The 21,963-nt window shown below is 39.0% G+C and overlaps 2 non-coding genes across 2 annotated transcripts; both read right to left on the reverse strand.

Moving 5' to 3' along the window:
- Positions 1-3,594: 3,594 nt before the first annotated feature.
- LOC112713173 (small nucleolar RNA R71) lies at positions 3,595-3,701 on the reverse strand. The gene has a single exon (XR_003158147.1). It is a non-coding gene; the product is annotated as a small nucleolar RNA R71 (small nucleolar RNA).
- A 17,753-nt stretch (positions 3,702-21,454) lies between these two features.
- LOC112714122 (small nucleolar RNA R71) lies at positions 21,455-21,558 on the reverse strand. The gene has a single exon (XR_003159077.1). It is a non-coding gene; the product is annotated as a small nucleolar RNA R71 (small nucleolar RNA).
- Between the last annotated feature and the right edge of the window lie 405 nt (positions 21,559-21,963).

Genomic DNA, 21,963 nt, shown 5'->3' on the forward strand with positions numbered 1-21,963 from the left:
GTATTTTCTGGCTGAAATTGAGGGACTTGAGCAAAAATCTGATTCAGAGGCTGAAAAGGACCACAAATGCTGTTGGATTCTGACCTCTCTGCACTCGAAGTGGATTATCTGGAGCTGCAGAAGCCCAATTGGCGCGCTCTCAACGGCGTTGGAAAGTAGACATCCTGGGCTTTCCAGAAATGTATAATAGTTCATACTTTATCTGAGATTTGATGGCCCAAACCGGCATCCCAAATCAGCTCAAAACTGCCCGGCGTTAAACGCCGGAACTGGCACAAGAATGGGAGTTAAACGCCCAAACTGGCACAAAAGCTGGCGTTTAACTCCAAGAGAAGTCTCTACACAAAAATGCTTCAATGCTCAGCCCAAGCACACACCAAGTGGGCCCGGAAGTGGATTTTTATGTCATTTACTCATTTCTGTAAACCCTAGGCTACTAGTTCTCTACAAATAGGACCTTTTGCTATTGTATTTTCATCTTTGGATCAATTTAGATCTTTTGATCATCTTTGGACGTCTAGTTCTTAGATCATGGGAGGCTGGCCATTCGGCCATGCCTAGACCTTGTTCTTATGTATTTTCAATGGTGGAGTTTCTACACACCATAGATTAAGGTGTGGAGCTCTGCTGTACCTCGAGTATTAATGCAATTACTATTGTTCTTCTATTCAATTCAGCTTATTCTTGTTCTAAGATATTCATTTGCACCCAAGAACATGATGAATGTGATGATTATGTGACACTCATCATCATTCTCACTTATGAACGAGTGCCTGACAACCACTTCTGTTCTACAAGCAAACAAGGCTTGAATGTTTATCTCTTGGATCCCTTGATCGGAATCTTCGTGGTATAAGCTAGAATTGATGGCGGCATTCAAGAGAATCCAGAAGGCCTAAACCTTGTCTGTGGTATTCTGAGTAGGATTCAATGATTGAATGACTGTGACGAGCTTCAAACTCCTGAAGACTGGGCGTTAGTGACAGACGCAAAAGAATTACTGGATTCTATTCCAACCTGATTGAGAATCGACAGATGATTAGCCGTGCCGTGACAGGGTGCGTTGAACATTTTCACTGAGAGGATGGGAGGTAGCCACTAACAACGGTGAAACCCTACATACAGCTTGCCATGGAAAGGAGTAAGAAGGATTGGATGAAGACAGTAGGAAAGCAGAGAGACGGAAGGGACAAAGCATCTCCATACGCTTGTCTGAAATTCTTACCAATGAATTACATAAGTATCTCTATCTTTATCTTTATGTTTTATTCATAAATCATCCATAACCATTTGAATCTACCTGACTGAGATTTACAGGATGACCATAGCTTGCTTCATACCAACAATCTTCGTGGGATCGACCTTTACTCGCGTAAGGTTTATTACTTGGACGACCCATTGCACTTGCTGGTTAGTTGTGCGATGTTGTGATAAAGAGTTGAGATTGCAATTGTGCGTACCATGTTGATGGCGCCATTGATGATCAGAATTTCGTGCACCAAGTTTTTGGCACCGTTGCCGGGGATTGTTTGAGTTTGAACAACTGACGGTTCATCTTGTTGCTTAGATTAGGTATTTTTCAGAGTTTTTAAGAATGAATTCTAGTGTTTCAAGGTGATGTTCTTATCATCACCAAAGCTGATTGATCTTCATCAATTTAGCTCTTGAATGCAATGTCCTGCTGAAGCTTGGCTAGCCATGTCTAATTCCTTTAGACTAAAGCTTTAGACTAACATTGCATGATTCCTGGAATTCTTATTAAAAATTTTGAATCTCTTTATTTTCTTCTCCATATAATTTTCAGAAAATCCAAAAAAATTACAAAATCATAAAAAACCAAAAATATTTCTTGTTTGAGTCTAGTGTCTCATTTTAAGTTTGGTGTCAATTGCATGTTTCTGTTCTTCTTGCATTTATCATGTGTCTTCATTGATCTTCAAGTTGTTCTTGATGATTTCCTTGCTCTGATCTTTAAATTCTCTTGTCTTGAGTGTTTTGTTGTTTCTCATATGCATTCTCAACTTGTCAGTGTCAGTAGTATACAAACTTCTAAGTTTGGTGTCTTTCATGCATTGTTTATTTGATCTTAGTTTCATTTTGATTATTTCTCATTATTAAAAATCCAAAAATATTTTTTAATTTGTGTCTTTTCAAGTCAATAATACAGAGAATTGAAGATTCAGAACATACTACAGAGGAATTACACAGAAAAAGCTGGGCGTTAAAAACGCCCAGTGAAGAAGGAAAACTGGCGTTTAAACGCCAGCCAGGGTGCCTGGCTAGGCGTTTAACGCCCAAAAGGGGTGAGTTTTGGGCGTTAAACGCCAGAATGTGCACCATTCTGGGCATTTAACACCAGGATGGCACAAGAGGGAAGATTTTGTTTTTAATTCAAATTTTTTTTCGGGTTTTCAAAATTTTTCAAAATCAAATCTTTTTCAGATCATATCTTTTCAATCATATGTTTTCAAAATCAATTTCTTTCTATTTTCAAAAATACTTGCTAACAATTAATTATTTGATTCAACAATTCAAGTATGTTGCCTTTTTTGTTGAGAAAGGTTTAATGTTTGAATCATATCTTTTCTTGCTAGCCAAGTCATTAATTTTTAAAATCAAATCTTTTTTAAATTGTTTTTCAAATCATATCTTCTCAATCACATCTTTTTAAAACCATAACTTTTCAATCATATCTTCTTAATCATATCTTTTTCAAAATAGTTCTCAATCATATCTTTTTGATTTCTAATTTCAAAATCTTTTTCAAAAATCACTTGATTTCTTTTCCACTCTTGGTTTTCGAAAATCAATTAGTATTTTTCAAAATGTTTTTAAAATCTTTTTAATTTATTTTTAAAAATTTCTTCCCCTCTTTTCACATCCTTCTATTTATGGACTAATACTATTCCTCAAGGAACAATTCGAACTCCATCTCCTTTGATAAGTTCGAATTCTTCTACCTCTCCTTCTATTTTTCTTTTCCTCTGACACCTCAAGGAATCTCTATACTGTGACATAGAGGATTCCATACTTTCTTGTTCTCTTCTCTTTCATATGAGCAGGAGCAAAGACAAAAGCATTCTTGTTGAGGCTGACCCTGAACCTGAAAGGACCTTGAAGCGAAAGCTAAGAGAAGCTAAAGCATAATTCTTTGTAGAGGACCTAACAGAAATCTTCAAAGAAGAAGACATGGCAGCCGAAAACAACAACAATGCCAACAATGCAAGGAAGGTGCTGGGTGACTTTACTGCACCTACTCCCGACTTCTATGGGAGAAGCATCTCTATCCCTGCCATTGGAGCAAACAACTTTGAGCTTAAGCCTCAATTAGTTTCTCTAATGCAATAGAATTGCAAGTTTCATGGACTTCCATTGGAAGATCCTCATCAGTTTTTAGCTGAGTTCTTGCAAATCTGTGACACTGTCAATACTAATGGGGTTGACCCTGAGGTCTACAGACTTATGCTATTCCCTTTTGCTGTAAGAGACAGAGCTAGGATATGGTTGGACTCACAACCTAAAGAAAGCCTGAACTCTTGGGAAAAGCTAGTCAATGCCTTCTTGGCAAAGTTTTTTCCACCTCAAAAATTGAGTAAGCTTAGAGTGGAAGTCCAAACCTTCAGACAGAAGGAAGGTGAATCCCTCTATGAAGCTTGGGAAAGATACAAACAATTAATCAGAAAGTATCCCTCTGCATGCTTTCTGAATGGAGCATCATAGGTATTTTCTATGATGGTCTCTCTGAACTATCCAATATGTCATTGGATAGCTCTGCTGGAGGATCTCTTCATCTGAAGAAGACGCCTGCAGAAGCTCAAGAACTAATTGAAATGGTTGCAAATAACCAATTCGTGTACACTTCTGAAAGGAATCCTGTGAACAATGGGACGAATCAGAAGAAAGGAGTTCTTGAGGTTGATACTCTGAATACCATATTGGCTCAGAACAAGATATTGACTCAGCAAGTCAATTTGATTTCTCAAAGTCTCTCTGGAATGCAAGCTGCACCAGGCAGTACTAAGGACGCTTCATCTGAAGAAGAAGCTTATGATCCTGAGAACCCTTCAATGGAAGAGGTGAATTACATGGGAGAACCCTATGGAAACACCTATAATTCTTCATGGAGAAATCATCCAAATCTCTCATGGAAGGATCAACAGAGACCTCAACAAGGTTTCAACAACAATAATGGTGGAAGAAACAGGTTTAGGAATGGCAAGCCTTTTCCATCATCTTCTCAGCAACAGACAGAGAATTCTAAGCAGGGCCACTCTGACTTAGCAACCATGGTCTCTGATCTAATCAAAACCACTCAAAGTTTCATTACTGAAACAAGGTCCTCCATCTGAAACTTGGAGGCAGAAGTGGGACAGCTGAGCAAGAAAATTACTGAACTCCCTCCTAGTACTCTTCCAAGCAATACATAAGAGAATCCAAAAGGAGAATGTAAGGCCATCAACATGGCCGAACTTGGAGAGGATGAAGAGGCAGTGAGCGCCACTGAAGAAGACCTCAATGGACGTCCACTGGCCTCCAATGAGTTCCCTAATGAGGAACCATGGGAATCTGAGGCTCACATTAAGACCATAGAGATTCCAATGGATTTACTTCTGCCATTCATGAGCTCTGATGAGTATTCTTCCTCTGAAGAGGATGAGTATGTCACTGAAGAGAAAGTTGCTAAATACCTTGGAGCAATCATGAAGCTAAATGACAAGTTATTTGGTAATGAGACTTGGGAGAACGAACTTCCTTTGCTCACCAAAGAACTGGATGACTTGTCTAGGCAGAGATTACCTCAAAAGAGACAAGATCCTGGGAAGTTTTCAATACCTTGTACCATAGGCACCATGACCTTTAAGAAGGCTCTGTGTGACTTAGGGTCAAGTGTAAACCTCATGCCTCTCTCTGTAATGGAGAAGCTAGGGATCTTTGAGGTACAAGCTGCAAGAATCTCACTAGAGATGGCAGACAATTCAAGAAAACAAGCTTATGGGCTTGTAGAGGATGTTCTGGTAAAGGTTAAAGACCATTACATCCCTGCTGATTTCATAGTCCTAGAGACTGGGAAGTGCATGGATGAATCCATCATCCTTGGCAGACCCTTCCTAGCCACAGCAAAGGCTGTGATTGATGTGGACAGAGGAGAATTGATCATTCAAGTGAATGAAAAATCCTTTGTGCTTAAGGCTCAAGGATATCCCTTTGTCACCATGGAGAGGAAGCATGAAGAGCTTCTCTCAAAACAGAGTCAAACAGAGCCCCCACAGTCAAACTCTAAGTTTGGTGTTGGGAGGCCACAACCAAATTCTAAGTTTGGTGTTGAACCCCCACATTCAAACTCTAAGTTTGGTGTTGGGAGGTTCCAACATTGCTCTGAGTATCTTTGAGGCTCCATGAGAGCCCACTGTCAAGCTACTGACATTAAAGAGGCGCTTGTTGGGAGGCAACCCAATGTTATATTTTATCTATTTTCCTTTGTTATTTTATATTTTCTGTAGGTTGATGATCATGAGAAGTCACAAAATCAATTGAAAAAGCAAAAACAGAATGAAAAACAGAAAGAAAAATAGCACACCCTGGAGGAAGACCTTGCTAGCGTTTAAACGCTAGTAAGGGTAGCAAATAGGCGTTTAACGCCCAGTCTGGCACTATTCTGGGCGTTTAACGCCAGAAAGGGGCACCAGACTGGCATTAAACGCCAGGAAAGGGCAAGAAGCTGGCGTTAAACGCTAGAAATGGGCACCAGCCCGGCGTTTAACGCCAAAATTGGCATGAAGAGCATTTTTGCTCGCCACTTGGTGCAGGGATGACTTTTCCTTGACACCTCAGGATCTGTGGACCCCAATGGATCCCCACCTACCCCACCACCCTCTCTCTTCTTCTTCACCCATTCACCAATCACCTCAACACCTCTTCCCCAAAAACCCCTCACCTATCAAATCCCATCTTTCTCTTCACCACCCACATCCATCCTTCATAAAACCTCACCTACCTCACCATTCAAATTCAAACCACTTTCCCTCCCAAACCCACCCTCCCATAACCGAACCCTACCCCTCTTTCCACCCCTATATAAACCTATCTTCACTCCTTCATTTTCACACAACCTAAACACTACTTCTCCCCCTTTGGCCGAACCACAAAGCCATCTCCATATCCTCTATTTCTTCTTCTTCTACTCTCTTCTTTCTTCTTTTGCTCGAGGACGAGCAAATCTTTTAAGTTTGGTATGGTAAAAGCATTGCTTTTTATTTTTCCATAACCATTTATGGCATCCAAGGCTGGAGAAACCTCTAGAAAGAGGAAAGGGAAGGCAAAAGCTCTCACCTCCGAGTCATGGGAGATGGAGAGATTCATCTCAAGGGTGCATCAAGACCACTTCTATGAAGTTGTGGCCTTGAAGAAGGTGATCCCCGAGGTCCCTTTCAAACTCAAAAAGAGTGAATATCCGGAGATCCGACATGAGATCCGAAGAAGAGGTTGGGAAGTTCTTACCAACCCCATTCAACAAGTCGCAATCTTAATGGTTCAAGAGTTCTATGCCAATGCATGGATCACCAAGAACCATGATCAAAGTGTGAACCCGGATTCAAAGAATTGGCTTACAATGGTTCGGGGGAAATACTTAGATTTTAGTCCGGAAAATGTAAGGTTGGCATTCAACTTGCCCATGATGCAAGGAGATGAACACCCTTACACTAGAAGGGTCAACTTTGATCAAAGGTTGGACCAAGTCCTCACAGTCATTTGTGAAGAGGGCGCCCAATGGAAGAGGGATTCAAGAGGAAAGCCGGTTCAATTGAGAAGGCATGACCTCAAGCCCGTAGCTAGGGGATGGTTGGAGTTTATCCAATGCTCAATCATTCCCACTAGCAACCGGTCTGAAGTTACTCTAGACCGGGCCATCATGATTCATAGCATCATGATTGGAGAGGAAGTAGAAGTTCATGAGGTTATAGCCCAAGAACTTTATAAGGTGGCGGACAAGTCCTCTACCTTGGCAAGGTTAGCCTTTCCTCATCTCATTTGTCACCTCTGTTATTCAGTTGGAATTGACATAGAAGGAGACATCCTCATTGATGAGGACAAGCCCATCACTAAGAAAAGGATGGAGCAAACAAGAGATCCCACTCATCATGAAATCCCTGAGATGCCTCAAGGGATGCACCTTCCTCCACAAAACTATTGGGAGCAAATCAATACCTCCCTAGGAGAATTAAGTTCCAACATGGGACAACTAAGGGTGGAGCACCAAGAACATTCCATCCTCCTCCATGAAATTAGAGAAGATCAAAGAAACATGAGAGAGGAGCAACAAAGACAAGGAAGAGACATTGAGGAGCTCAAGCACTCCATAAGATCTTCAAGAGGAAGAACAAGCCGCCATCACTAAGGTGGACCCGTTCTTTAATCTCTTTGTTCTTTACTTCTCTGTTTTTCGAATTTTCATGCTTATGTTTATCTATGTTTGTGTCTCATGATCATTAGTGTCTTAGTGTCTATGCCTTAAAGTTATGAATGTCCTATGAATCCATCACCTTTCTTGAATGAAAAATGTTCTTAATTGAAAAAGAGAAGAATTGCATAAATTTTAAATTTTATAACAGATTAATTATTTTGATGTGGTGGCAATATTTTTGTTTTCTGAATGTATGATTAAACAGTGCATATGTCTTTTGAATTTGTTGTTCATGAATGGTTGGCTCTTGAAAGAATGATGAAAAAAGAGACATGTTACTGAGGATCTGAAAAATCATAAAAATGATTCCTGAAGCAAGAAAAAGCAGTGAATACAAAAAAAAAAGGAGAAAGAGAAAAAGAGAGAAAAGAAAAAAATAAAGTTGTGATCCAAGGCAAAAAGAGTGTGCTTAAGAACCCTGGACACCTCTAATTGGGGACTCTAGCAAAGCTGAGTCACAATCTGAAAAGGTTCACCCAATTATGTGTCTGTGGCATGTATGTATCCGGTGGTAATACTGGAAGACAAAGTGCTTTGGGCTACGGCCAAGACTCATAAAGTAGCTGTGTTCAAGAATCATCATACTTAGCTAGGAGAATCAATAACACTATCTGGATTCTGAGTTCCTATAGAAGCCAATCATTCTGAATTTCAAAGGATAGAGTGAGATGCCAAAACTATTCAGAGGCAAAAAGCTAAAAGCCCCGCTCATCTTATTAATACTGATCTTCATAGATGTTTTTGGAATTCATTGCAAATTCTCTTCTCTTTATCTTATTTGATTTCCAGTTGCTTGGGGACAAGCAACAATTTAAGTTTGGTGTTGTGATGAGCGGATAATTTGTACGCTTTTTGGCATTGTTTTTAGTATGTTTTTAGTATGTTTTAGTTAGTTTTTAGTATATTTCTATTAGTTTTTAGTTAAAATTCACTTTTCTGGACTTTACTATGATTTTGTGTGTTTTTCTGTGATTTCAGGTATTTTCTGGAGCTACTGAAGCCCAATTGGCGCGCTCTCAACGGCGTTGGAAAGTAGACATCCTGGACTTTCCAGCAATGTATAATAGTCTATACTTTGCTCGAGATTTGATGGCCCAAACCGGCGTTCCAAATCAGCTCAAAACTGCCCGGCGTTAAACGCCGAAACTGGCACAAGAATGGGAGTTAAACGCCCAAACTGGCACAAAAGCTGGCGTTTAACTCCAAGAGAAGTCTCTACACAAAAATGCTTCAATGCTCAGCCCAAGCACACACCAAGTGGGCCCGGAAGTGGATTTTTATGTCATTTACTCATTTCTGTAAACCCTAGGCTACTAGTTCTCTACAAATAGGACCTTTTGCTATTGTATTTTCATCTTTGGATCAATTTAGATCTTTTGATCATCTTTGGACGTCTAGTTCTTAGATCATGGGAGGCTGGCCATTCGGCCATGCCTAGACCTTGTTCTTATGTATTTTCAATGGTGGAGTTTCTACACACCATAGATTAAGGTGTGGAGCTCTGCTGTACCTCGAGTATTAATGCAATTACTATTGTTCTTCTATTCAATTCAGCTTATTCTTGTTCTAAGATATTCATTTGCACCCAAGAACATGATGAATGTGATGATTATGTGACACTCATCATCATTCTCACTTATGAACGAGTGCCTGACAACCACTTCTGTTCTACAAGCAAACAAGGCTTGAATGTTTATCTCTTGGATCCCTTGATCGGAATCTTCGTGGTATAAGCTAGAATTGATGGCGGCATTCAAGAGAATCCGGAAGGTCTAAACCTTGTCTGTGGTATTCTGAGTAGGATTCAATGATTGAATGACTGTGACGAGCTTCAAACTCCTGAAGGCTGGGCATTAGTGACAGACGCAAAAGAATCACTGGATTCTATTCCAACCTGATTGAGAACCGACAGATGATTAGCCGTGCCGTGACAGGGTGCGTTGAACATTTTCACTGAGAGGATGGGAGGTAGCCACTGACAACGGTGAAACCCTACATACAGCTTGCCATGGAAAGGAGTAAGAATGATTGGATGAAGACAGTAGGAAAGCAGAGAGATGGAAGGGACAAAGCATCTCCATACGCTTGTCTGAAATTCTTACCAATGAATTACATAAGTATCTCTATCTTTATCTTTATGTTTTATTCATAAATCATCCATAACCATTTGAATCTGCCTGACTGAGATTTACAGGATGACCATAGCTTGCTTCATACCAACAATCTCCGTGGGATCGACCCTTACTCGCGTAAGGTTTATTACTTGGACGACCCAGTGCACTTGCTGGTTAGTTGTGCGAAGTTGTGATAAAGAGTTAAGATTGCAATTGTGCGTACCATGTTAATGGCGCCATTGATGATCACAATTTCGTGCACCAGCCACTGCCGGAGCCATTATTGACGTCCAAAAGGGTGAACTTACTCTTAGATTGCATGATGATAAAATGATCTTCAGTGTGTTCAAGGCCATGAGTTACCCACAAGACTCATTAGGAGAGTGTATGCAGTTGGATTCAATGGAAGCTATATTACAAAAAACTCTGGAGGAGGAAGAAATTGAGGAGCTAACAGAAGAAGATGAATCAACATTGAGCGAAGAGGTAGCAACAGCTGAGGTTCATGACCAGGGGACACTAGAAGGAAAGAATGAAGAGAAAGAAGCACCCAAACTTGAACTGAAGGAATTGCCACTGACCCTCAAATATGCATACCTGGGAGAAAACAGAAGCTTTCCAGTAATCATAAACTCAGCTCTCAGCCAAGAACAAGAGGAGGAATTACTGCAAGTGTTGCAAAAGCATAAGGATGCCATTGGGTAGACTCTGGCTGACTTGAAGGGGATTAGTTCAGCCATATGCATGCATAAGATACTGCTGGAAGATGATTCTAAATCTTCCATTCAACCCCAAAGGAGATTAAATCCAGCCATGAAAGAGGTACTACAGAAGGAAGTCATGAAGCTGTGGCAAGTAGGGGTAATCTACCCAATCTCTGACTACCCATGGGTGAGTCCCGTTCAAGTAGTTTCGAAGAAAGGAGGAATCACAGTGGTGCCTAACGAAAGGAATGAGCTCATACCTACAAGAACTATCACGGGATGGAGAATGTGCATTGACTACAGAAAACTCAACGCATCCACAAGAAAAGATCACTTCCCACTCCCCTTTATGGATCAGATGCTGGAAAGACTTGCAAGACAGGCTTACTACTACTTCCTAGATGGTTATTCAGGATATAACCAAATAGTGGTTGATCCAAGAGATCAGGAAAAAACATCATTTACTTGTCCATATGGAGTGTTTGCTTACAGGCGCATGCCATTTGGGCTATGCAATGCGCCTGCAACCTTTCAACGCTGCATGCTTTCTATTTTCTTAGATATGGTAGAAAAGTTCATAGAAGGCTTCATGGACGACTTTTCAGTGTTTGGGGATTCATTCCCTGATTTCCTGAATAACCTCGGCTTAGTATTAAAATGATGCCAAGAAACCAACTTGATCCTGAACTGGGAAAAATGTCACCTCATGGTGACAGAAGGAATAGTTCTCGGTCATAAGGTTTCTAAACAAGGCATTGAGGTGGACAGAGCTAAATTTGAACTAATTGAAAAACTACCTCCACCTAGCGATGTCAAGGCAATTAGAAGCTTTCTCGGGCATGCTGGCTTTTACAGAAGATTTATAAAAGACTTTTCAAAAATAGCCAAGCCCCTGATTAATCTTCTTGTTTCAGACACCCCATTTGTATTTGATCAGGGACGCATGCTAGCATTTGAAAATTTGAAAAAGAAACTACCCTCAACCCCTATCATTGCCCCACCTGATTGGAACCTACCATTTGAGCTGATGTGTGACGCATCAGACTTTGTAGTGGGAGCAGTGTTAGGAAAGAGGAAAGACAATTTGGTGCATGTCATATACTATGCCAGCAAAGTCCTTAATGACACCCAAAAAAATTACACCACCACTGAAAAGAAATTGTTGGCAGTGGTTTTTGCATTTGACAAGTTTAGATCATACCTTATTGGATCTAAAGTAATTATTTTCACTGATCACACAGCACTTAAGTATCTGTTTGCTAAGCAGGATTCAAAAACAAGATTTATAAGGTGGATTTTGTTGTTGCAGGAATTTAATATTGAAATCAGAGACAAGAAGGGAGTGGAGAACAAAGTGGCAGATCATCTGTCTAGAATCCCTTGTGAGAAAAGCAGCACACACGAAGCAAGTGTAAATGAGTTCTTTCCAGATGAACAATTAATGCTGGTTCACAAGGCACCCTGGTTTGCAAACATTGCAAATTTCAATGCAACTGGAGATCTACCCCCAAGAATCAACAAATACCAAAGAAGAAAACTCATTAATGATGCTAAGTATTTCGTGTGGGATGAGCCATATCTTTTCAAGAAGTGCTCAGATGGGATTCTTAGAAGGTGCATTTCAGAAGAAGAAGGATGAGAAGTCCTATGGAATTGCCATGGCTCTTGCTATGGGGGTCACTTCAGAGGAGAAAGAACTGCAGCCAAGGTATTGCAGTGTGGGTTCTTCTGACCCACTCTTTTCAAGGATGCAAAAGAGCTAGTGAAGGGCTGCAATGAGTGCCAAAGGGATGGAAATCTACCCAAGAAAAATGAAATGCCACAAAACTTTATCCTAGAGCTCGAATTGTTTGATGTGTGGGGAATCGATTTCATGGGACCCTTCCCAACTTCATATTCAAACAAATACATCCTAGTAGCAGTAGATTATGTATCTAAGTGGGTGGAAGCTATTGCAACCCCAACAAATGACAACAAGGTGGTCATGAACTTTCTCAGGAAAAATATCTTCAGCCGGTTTGGAGTCCCACGAGCCCTTATCAGTGATGGAGGAACCCATTTTTGTAACAGACCCCTAGAAGCCCTCCTCATGAGATATGGGGTGAAACATAAGGTTGCTACACCTTATCACCCCCAAACAAAGGGCAAACTGAGATAACCAACAGAGAGTTAAAGAGGATCTTAGAAAAGACTGTGGGAGCATCCAGAAAGGACTAGTCAAAAAAACTGGATGACGCTCTTTGGGCATACAGGACAGCCTTCAAAACACCAATAGGAATGTCCCCATATCAACTGGTATATGGAAAAGCATGTCATTTACCTCTGGAGTTGGCGAACAAAGCCTTTTGGGCTCTCAAACTGCTGAACCTTGATAGCATTGCTGCTGGTGAGAAAAGAATTCTGCAGTTGCAAGAACTGGAGGAATTTAGGTCTCAAGCCTCTGAAAACACCAAGATCTATAAGGAAAAAGCAAAGAGGAAGCATGACCTCAAACTGGCTCTAAGGAGCTTCGAAGAAGGGCAACAAGTACTCCTCTACAACTCCAAACTGAGACTATTCCCTGGAAAACTCAAATCAAGGTGGTCAAGACCCTTTCTTGTCACAAACGTCTCACCTTATGGACATATAGAGATCATGGAGGAAGATTCAAAGAGGACGTTCACAGTGAATGGACAAAGACTTAAACACTACCTAGGCAACATAGGGGAGGGCCCCAAACTGAAGTACCATCTCAACTAAGGAAGCAACTGTCGAGCTAGCGACATTAAAAAAGTGCTTTGTTGGGAGGCAACCCAACCAAAGGTAATTTTTTTCTTCCTAATAGTTTAATAAAAGGGTGAAGTGGCTTCTCTATATTACAAGGAGCTAAGTTTGGTGTTCCACACCATAGCAATCCAAAGGTGAATGTGTGATTCTAAGCTGGTACTCCATCAAGGAGTATGTTAAGGAACACATCTGAACCCTTGGATTGACTAGTTACTAGCTCCAACCAATCAGGAAACCACCTAACAATAGTTTAATGTCTGTTTTGTAGTCAATTGCTCAATAAAAGCACATGAGGTTCCTTGCATGAATTTAATCTATTTTCAGTAGGCAGGAAACTAAGTTTGGTGTTCACACACCAATTGAATTCCAAGAACTTTTAAGCATACATGCAGGCTAACGAGATCTCAAGTGTTTGGGAGGACAAACAACTTCCACTCAATTTCCCTCAAGAATTCAATCAATCTCTTAAAACATCTACATCCAAAAGGCAGGAAGGATGCTGACGAAAAAGAAATAAGATATCAATAAGAGGTTGTATTGCACTAAAATCTGTTGCATTATAATGTTTAGAGCGGAAGTAGGAGTTCTCCCTTGTTCTCTACCTTTTCAAGCTTTAAATAAGGAAAATCATGTATGAAATAGAACATGGTTCCATAGTAGTTTAGGATTTTCAATTCTGCATTTAAGTTTCATTGTTGTTAAAGTCTATGATTACTAGTCTAGTGTCCCTGATTTTCAACTTCATCTTGCTTACTTGTATGTTTGTCCCTTAAGCCAAATGAAAAGAAATGATATGAAAAACAAGAGTGGAGTTATTTTGTGAAGTGAATTCTATATGTTTGTGGTAGGAAGATTAGTTAGCTAAGTTGGTTCACCAACAAGGAAAGAAGGCAACTATCTATCATGAATCTTATGCTTGAAACACATCCTATGAGACTAACTAGATAATAAGATCCCAATAAGAAAATAAAAAGAGCAATAAAAAAAAGGGAAGAGAACATAATAAGAAATAATGCTAGGCACCAAGGGTTTTAAGATGGAGGCATGTGTCTATGGTGCTCATTATAGGGGATATACTTGGATGAATAAGCTCTCAGGAGTGCCTTATCACTTGATAACTTGGGTTAACTAACTCAGGATTATCAGCTGAAAGTCTACTATCAAGAGTAACCCTTGCTACAGAACACTTAGTAACCCAAAGAGGTGCTGGACACCAAGGTCTCAAGAAAGAAAAATAACAAACCATGTGCCTGTGGTGTGTATGTATGAGGGAAAGAGACTTGAGGGAGTAAGTCCTTAGGGGTGTCTTAACACCTAGCACCTTGAACCAACTGGTTCGGGAGTGCTGACTGAAAGCTTATCATAAAGAGTCGCCCTCTTACAGAGCACTTAGCCAAAGGAAGAATGCAGTAAATCTTAAGAAAACAAAAGAAGGAAGGATCAATAACTAGGAAGTCTCAGGGGATGTAAACAAGCAAGTGTTCAAGGACATGATAAAGGTTTGAAACCTGGTAAAGGAACGAACCTAAGTTGCTATGCATGAAACTCCATAAAACTAAGGATTTGACTTCCACAATAATGATTCATTCCTCTTGCCTTTTCATTCATCATTCATGTTTCAGTACTTGTTTAGGGACAAGCAAGCTTTAAGTTTGGTGTTATGATGCCAGGGCATCTAGGCCAGTTTCATTGACCTTTTCTTTACTGTTTTAGTGTAGTTTCACGCATTTTCTTATGAAATAAGAAAGTTTTAGATAAAAGAATACTTACATCTTGATTTAGACAAATATTGCGAATTTTACATTATTTCATGAGAATTATGCAAGGAATGAATGTTAGATTGGATAATGCATGATTTCATGACTCGGATTAGAGCTTTGATGCACTTTATTTCTGTAATTTCAGGACAAAGGAAGCAAGGAAGAGCCACGTTAGCATCCACGTTAACCTAGTTAACGTAGGTACTAATGTGGAATAGGGATAAGCCTGCAGCGTTAATGAGAAAAGTGGACACCAGTAATGCCCTCGAAGCCATCATGAGCCACGTTAATTGCCACGTTAACTACATTAATGTGGTAGTTAACGTTGAGACAAAAAAGACTCCAACGTTAGTGGTAATTGTGATCACCACTAACACTCCAAGATGTGGCAATGAACCACATTAAGAGCCACGTTAACTAAGTTAACGTGGACTCTAACGTGGAAGAGAGGAACAATGCCAACGTTAGTGACACTCACCTTTGTCACTAATGTTGGATCAAGCTTGCATTGCCCACGTTAGTGGTCACGTTAAGACCACTAACGTGAAAGTTAACGTGGAGTTGAAGTTGATGAGCCAACATTAGTGACACTCACCTTTGTCACTAACGTTGAGATGGCATTCATAACCACGTTAAGAGCCACGTTAACTTAGTTAATGTGAGCTTTAACGTGATGACTAGGGGCACAAGGCAACGTTATTGGGAAAGGTGACTCCCAATAACGCTTGCGAAGATGAGACATAACCACGTTAACTTAGTTAACGTGAGCTCTAACGTGGGAACTAGGGGCACAAGGCAACGTTATTGGGAAAGGTGAGTCCCAATAACGCTTGCGAAGGTTTGTAAGGCAACGTTAGTGGTCACGTTAGTACCACTAACGTTGGAGTTAACGTGGGCCATGTGGTGGAACGTTAGTGAGAAAAGTGATTGCCACTAACGTTCTCGAACCCATAATGTCACTCAGCGTTAACGCCATTAACGCCCCAAGCCAAACTCCATGCTTACATCACTTTCTCTCTGCAACTAAAGCTGAGCCCACTGAAGATTCCCAACTGCTTCAACTTAAGATTAAAGGCCCATATCCAAGACTTGCAGAATTGACTAGAAGACCAAGAAGAGTAGTATATATAGGAGTAGTTTTAAACTAGAAGAGAGATTGGCACATTAGAGAAAACTACATTCTGTATATTTTACTTTTCTGCAACTTCTAGAGTTAGAATGTATCTTTCTTCTTCTTCATTTCCATTTTCCAGAGCTATGAACAACTAAACCCCTTTCATTGGGTTAGGGAGCTCTGTTGTAATTTGATGGATCAATCATAGTTTTCATTATTCTTCTTCTTTCTTTTCTCTTGATCTTACTAGAAAGATTTTGATCTTCATCTAATTGGATTGTTATCTTGGGAAAGAAACTCTCCATAACTGGATCTCCTCTGAGGCTTGGAAAAGGGATGAGGAGATCATGCTAGAAATGCTTTCTCATGTTGGACCAAATTGGGGTTTGGATGGGTATAGTGACATGTAACCCTACCAACACTTTCATTTGGAAATACATGTGGTATAATCAGTGACCATACCTCATCTCTTCTCGTGAGCAATTAAATCAAGGAATTGGGCAATTGTTCAAGTTTAGAGAGATTGGATTGCCAAGGAATTGGGATTCAATCACTTAAGATTGCCAAGGAGATCAATGAATGCATTGATTGCGGAAGAGATGAGAATGAACTTAATCCGGAGAATGCAACACCTCCTGAACCCAATGACTTCCCCATTTCTGATCTTACCCATTCTCCTTACTTTCTGTTATTTACTTTCATGCTAATCACCCTAATTCCCCATTTAAGATTCTGCACTTTATTTTTTGTCATTTACTTTCCTGCCATTTAATTTTCTGCAATTCTATATTCACTTTCTGCTTAGCTCAACTAGATAATTCTTCCAATTAAAATTGCTTGACCAATCAATCCCTATGGGATTTGACCTCACTCTATTGTGAGTTTTTACTTGACGACAATTCGGTATACTTGCCAAAGGAAATTTGTTGAGAGACAAATTCCCATCCATCAATGTTTTCATTAGTTTTTATGCAAAATTCACATTTCTGGACTTTACTATGAGTTTGTTTGTTTTTCTGTGATTTCAGGTATTTTCTGGCTGAAATTGAGGGACCTGAGCAAAACTCTGATAGAAGGCTGACAAAGGACTGCTGATGTTGTTAGATTCTGACCTCCCTGCACTCGAAATGGATTTTCTGGAGCTACAAAACTTCAAATCACGCGCTCTCAACGGCGTTGGAAATTAGATATCTAGAGCTTTCTAGAAATATATAATAATCCATACTTTAATCGAATCAAGATGACGCAAACTGGCGTTAAACGCCAGTTCCATGCTGCATTCTAGAGTCAAATGCCAGAAACACGTCACAAACCAGAGTTAAACGCCAAAAACAAGTTACAACTTGGCGTAAAGCTCTGAAGTCTCTGCACATGTAAAGCTCAAGCTCTGCCCAAGCACACACCAAGGTGGGCCCTGGAAGTGGATTTCTGCATTTAGACTTATTTTTGTAAACCCTAGTAACTAGTCTAGTAAAAATAGGACATATTACTATTGTATTAGACATCTTTGGATTATTATTAGATTACCTTATGATCCTTTGATCATGTATATGGGGGCTGGCCATTCGGCCATGCCTGGACCATCACTTATGTATTTTTAACGGTGCATTTTCTACACACCATAGATTAAGGGTGTGGAGCTCTGCTGTACCTCGAGTTTTAATGCAATTACTACTATTTTCTGTTCAATTTAGCTTATTCTTGTTCTAAGATATTCATTTCACTTCAACATGATGAATGTGATGATCCGTGACACTGATGAGCGGATAATTTATACGCTTTTTGGCATTGTTTTTAGGAAGTTTTTACTATGATCTAGTTACTTTTAGGGATGTTTTCATTAGTTTTTATGCTAAATTCACATTTCAGGACTTTACTATGAGTTTGTGTGTTTTTTTGTGATTTCAGGTATTTTCTGGCTGAAATTGAGGGACCTGAGCAAAACTCTGATAAGAGGCTGACAAAGGACTACTGATGTTGTTGGAATCTGACTTCCCTGCACTCAAAATGGATTTTCTGGAGCTACAGAACTCCAAATTGTGCTCTCTCAACGGCGTTAGAAAGTCGACATCCAGAGCTTTCCAGCAATATATAATAGTCCATACTTTATTCGAGATTTGATGACGTAAACTGGTGCTCAACGCCAGTTCCATGCTGCATTCTGGAGTCAAACGCCAGAAACACGTCACGAACCAGAGTTGAACGCCCAAAACACGTTACAACTTGGCGTTCAACTCCAAGAGAAGTCTCAGCTCGTGGATAGATCAAGCTCAGCCCAAGCACACACCAAGTGGGCCCCGGAAGTGAATTTATGCATCAATTACCTACCTCTGTAAACCCTAGTAGCTAGTTTAGTATAAATAGAACTTTTTACTAGTTTATTAGAGGTCTTTGATTGTATTTTTGATCTTTTGACCACATCTTTGGACATTTAGTTCTTAGACCTGGGGGCTGGCCATTCGGCAATGCCTGGACCTTCATCACTTATGTATTTTCAACGGTGGAGTTTCTACACACCATAGATTAAGGGTGTGGAGCTCTGCTGTACCTCATGTTTTAATGCAATTACTACTATTTTCTATCCAATTCGATTTATTCCTGTTCTAAGATATTCGTTGCACTTCAACTTGATGAATGTGATGATCCGTGACAATCATCATTCTCACTTATGAACGCGCGTGACTGACAACCACTTCCGTTCTACCTTAGACCGGGCGCATATCTCTTGGATTCCTTGATCAGAATCTTCATTGTATAAGTTAGAATTGATGGCGGCATTCATGGGAATCCGGAAAGTCTAACCTTGTCTGTGGTATTCCGAGTAGGATTCCGGGATTGAATGACTGTGACGAGCTTCAAACTCGCGATTGTTGGGCGTTAGTGACAGACGCAAAAGGATCAAGGGATTTTATTCGAACATGATCGAGAACCGACAGATGATTACCCGTGCTGTGACAGAGCATTTGGACCATTTTCACTTAGAGGATGGGATGTAGCCATTGACAACGGTGATGCCCTACATACAGCTTGCCATTGAAAGGAGTGACAAAGATTGAAGGAAGGCAGTAGGAAAGCAGAGATCCAACAGGGACAAGCATCTCCAAACACTTATCTGAAATTCCCTCTAATGAAATTACATAAGTATTTCTATCCTTTATTATTTAATTAAGTATCTCTTTATATTTTCCAAAAACCACAATCAATTTGAATCCGCCTGACTGAGATTTACAAGGTGACCATAGCTTGCTTCATACCAACAATCTCTGTGGGATCGACCCTTACTCACGTAAGGTATTACTTGGACGACCCAATACACTTGCTGGTTAGTTGTACGGAGTTGTGACAAAGTGTGATTCATGTTTGAGAGCACCAAGTCTTTGGAGCCATTGTTGATGATCATAATTTCGTCCACCAAGTTTTTGGCGCCGTTGCCGGTGATTGTTCGAGTATGGACAACTGACGGTTCATCTTGTTGCTCAGATTAGGTAATTTTCTTTTTATTTTCCTTACAAAAAAGTTTTCAAAAATCTTTCAAAAATTTTTTCTTTATTTTTGTTTTTCAAAAATATAATTTTCGAAAAAAATAATAAAAATACAAAAAAATCATAAAATCATAAAAACCAAAAATATTTTGTGTTTCTTGTTTGAGTCTTGAGTCAATTTTTAAGTTTGGTGTCAATTGCATGCTTTAAAAATTTTTTTTGCATTTTTCGAAAATTCATGCATTCATGGTGTTCTTCATGATCTTCAAGTTGTTCTTGACAAGTCTTCTTGTTTGATCTTGATGTTTTCTTGTTTTGTGTTGTATGTTGTTTTTCATATGCATTTTTGCATCATAGTGTCCATGAATTAAAGAATTCTAAGTTTGGTGTCTTGCATGTTTTCTTTGCATCAAAAAATTTTCAAAAATATGTTCTTGATGTTCATCATGATCTTCAAAGTGTTCTTGGTGTTCATCTTAACATTCATAGTGTTCTTGCATGCATAATTGGTTTTGATCCAAAATTTTCATGTTTTGGGTCATAATTGTGTTTTTCTCTCTCATCATTAAAAATTTAAAAATAAAAAATATCTTTTCCTTAATTTTCTCATAATTTTCAAAAATTTGAGTTGACTTAGTCAAAAACTTTTAAAATTAGTTGTTTCTTACAAGTCAAGTCAAATTTTCAATTTTAAAAATCTTATCTTTTTAAAACTTTTTCAAAAATTAAATCTTTTTTATTTTTCTTATTAATTTTCGAAAATTCTTTAAAATATTTTTCAAAATCTTTTTCTTAATTTTATTTCAAATTTTCGAAATTATGCTAACAATTAATATGATTGATTAAAAAATTTGAAGTTTGTTACTTTCTTGTTAAGAAAGGTTCAATCTTTAAATTCTAGAACCATATCTTTTAGTTTCTTGTTAGTTAAGTAATTAATTTTAATTTTAAAAATTAAATCTTTTTCAATCCTATCTTTTTATCATATCTTCTTATCTTATCTTTTTATCATATATTTTTCAAAATTTTATCTTTTTCAAAAATTTGATTTCAAAATATCTTATCTAACTTCTTATCTTCTTATCTTTTCAAATTTGATTTTAATATCTTCTTCAACTAACTATTTGACTTTTTGTTTGTTTCTTATCTTTTTCAAAACCACCTAACTACTTTTTCCTCTCTAATTTTCAAAAATATTTCATTTCTTTTTCAAAATTCTTTTTAAATTAACTAATTGTTTTAAATTTTAATTTTAATCTTATCCCATCTTTAATTTTCGAAAATCATTAAGTTCATTTTTGAATTCTCTCTCTCATCTTCTTCTATTTATTTCTTTATTTACTAACACCTCTCTTTACCTCTCTTCATCTTAAATCACTTCCCCTACCTTTACCCTTTATTTAGACTATTCATTCTTCTTCACTCCTATTCCCTTTCTTCTTCTACTAACAATAAGGATCCTCTTTACTGTGACATAAAGGATTCCTCTTCTTTTCTTGTTCTCTTTTCTTTCATATGAGCAGGAACAAGGAAAAAGGCACTCTTGTTGAAGTTGATCCTGAACCTGAAAGGACTCTGAAGAGGAAACTAAGAGAAGCTAAATTACAACAATCCAGAGACAACCTTTCTAAAGTTTTTGAACAAGAGAAGGAAATGACAGCCGAACCCAACAACAATAATGCAAGAAGGATGCTTGGTGATTTCACTAAACCAACGTCCAAATTTGATAGAAGAAGCATCTCAATTCCTGCCATTGGAGCAAACAATTTTGAGTTGAAACCTCAATTAGTTGCTTTAATGCAACAGAACTGCAAGTTTCATGGACTTCCATCAGAAGATCCCTATCAGTTTTTAACTGAGTTCTTGCAGATTTGTGAGACTGTTAAGACGAATGAAGTAGATCCTGAAGTCTACAGGCTCATACTTTTCCCTTTTACTGTAAGAGACAGAGCTAGAACATGGTTGGACTCACAACCTAAAGATAGCCTGGACTCTTGGGATAAGCTGGTCACGGCCTTCTTGGATAAATTCTTTCCTCCTCAAAAGCTGAGCAAGCTTAGAGTGGATGTTCAGACCTTCAAACAAAAAGATGGTGAATCCCTCTATGAAGCTTGGGAAAGATACAAGCAGATGACCAAAAAGTGTCCTTCTGACATGTTTTTAGAATGGACCATATTAGATATATTCTATTATGGTCTATCTGAGTTTTCCAAGATGTCATTGGACCGTTCTGCAGGTGGATCCATTCACCTAAAGAAAACACCTGCAGAAGCTCAAGAACTTATTGACATGGTTGCAAATAACCAATTCATGTACACTTCTGAGAGGAATTTCGTGAATAGTGGGATGCCTCAGAGGAAGGAAGTTCTTGAAATTGATGCTCTGAATACCATATTGGCTCAGAACAAAGTGTTGACTCAGCAAGTCAACATAATCTCTCAAAGTCTGAATGGATAGCAAAATACATCCAACAGTACTAAAGAGGCAGCTTCTGAAGAAGCTTATGATCCTGAAAACCCTGCAATGGCAGAGGTTAACTACATGGGTGAACCTTATGGAAA

Source organism: Arachis hypogaea, chromosome 9 (assembly GCF_003086295.3).
Source record: "Arachis hypogaea cultivar Tifrunner chromosome 9, arahy.Tifrunner.gnm2.J5K5, whole genome shotgun sequence".
NCBI classification, from domain to species: domain Eukaryota; kingdom Viridiplantae; phylum Streptophyta; class Magnoliopsida; order Fabales; family Fabaceae; genus Arachis; species Arachis hypogaea.